This window comes from Orycteropus afer, unplaced genomic scaffold (assembly GCF_000298275.1).
Source record: "Orycteropus afer afer isolate SDZICR_OR568_19922 unplaced genomic scaffold, OryAfe1.0 scaffold00483, whole genome shotgun sequence".
Classification (NCBI taxonomy): Eukaryota; Metazoa; Chordata; class Mammalia; order Tubulidentata; family Orycteropodidae; genus Orycteropus; species Orycteropus afer.
The window spans coordinates 1,698,953-1,700,280 of record NW_006922070.1 but is presented as its reverse complement, the minus strand read 5'-3'; positions in this window follow the sequence as shown (position 1 = coordinate 1,700,280).

The following is a 1,328-nucleotide window of genomic DNA, read 5'->3' as shown; positions in this document are numbered from 1 at the left end:
AAATAATAGTTTAGTTATTGTTTAACTAGTCAAAAATATCTGGCTTGAGCATTATGCTCTTTTAAGAACTATCTATATGGGATCACAGTAACAGCATCTTCCAAGATAAGAAAGGAAACTTAGGGGGCAGTGAATTTATGTTAATGAGGGAAGAACAACTCAGAAAAGGAGGGTGAGAATGGTTGTACATTTTGAAGAATGTAATCAATGTCACTAAATTATACACGTAGAAACTTGAATAGGTGTATGTTTTTGCTATATATATTTTCAACAACAAAAGAAATTTTTTTAAAAAATCAGAGCTTCCAATTTCAGCAGTATGGCAAATTATATATTATGAATGACACTCCTTATTTAGATAGGTCAAACTTTATAAGGCCAGAAAAATACTACATAAAGTACGTTTTAAATATCTTGAAAGATGACCAATCTGGCACAAAAGTCAGGAATCTAGAAATACTAAAGTGAAAGCAGGAACCCTTAGAGGTGAATGAGCACCAAGCTGGCTCTGACCTGAAGGTTTCTGCCAAATTTTGAATGGTTTGAACTTCTGCTTTGACAAGTGCCCAAGATATAGGGGAGGTAGGAGCCTGGGCTCACCTAGGAAGGAATCTATGGTTACAAAGGGCTATACCTTCAGGTTAACAGTGAATGAGAAATAAAACGTTCTGTAATTAAATGTGCTTAATGATTCTTGGCACTAAATACAAGGAAAGACAAAATAACTTCCTTGAGATTGTGTAACCTCAAGCAAGGTTTACGTGAGTCTGTCCCAAAGTCACACTACCTCTCACAAAAGCAAACAAGCAAACAAATAAAAAACCCTCAAGAAGAAAATTTGAAAGTATTTGAATTGGTTCTGCTTCTATGGCCTTCAAATAAATTCTGCAAATAAAATTCAAAAGAAAATAAGCAGTTTATTCTAAATTAAAAATACACAGAGAAACCAGACACTATTATAACCAACAAAAAGAACAAACATCAGATGCAGAATAGTAAACAATTATGTCTAACATCTTTATAGAAATAAAAATTAAGCCTGAATATAGCAGCAAATAAGGGTTTGTTTAAAAAAAAAATCAAGCATATTTGGGAAAAAAGGGACTTCAAAAAATGAAAAATATAATAAAAACTAGTGGCTAGATTAAATATCAGATTGTTGTTGTTGTTGTTGTTATTTGCCATCGAGTCGGCCCCGACTCATAGTGACCCCTCCTTGGGTTTCCAAGGCAGTATCACTGCAGAAGTAGGAATGCCCAACCTTCCTTCCGAGGAGTGGCTGGTGGGTTTGAACCGCCAGCCTTCTGGTTAGCAGTCAAGTGCCTTAG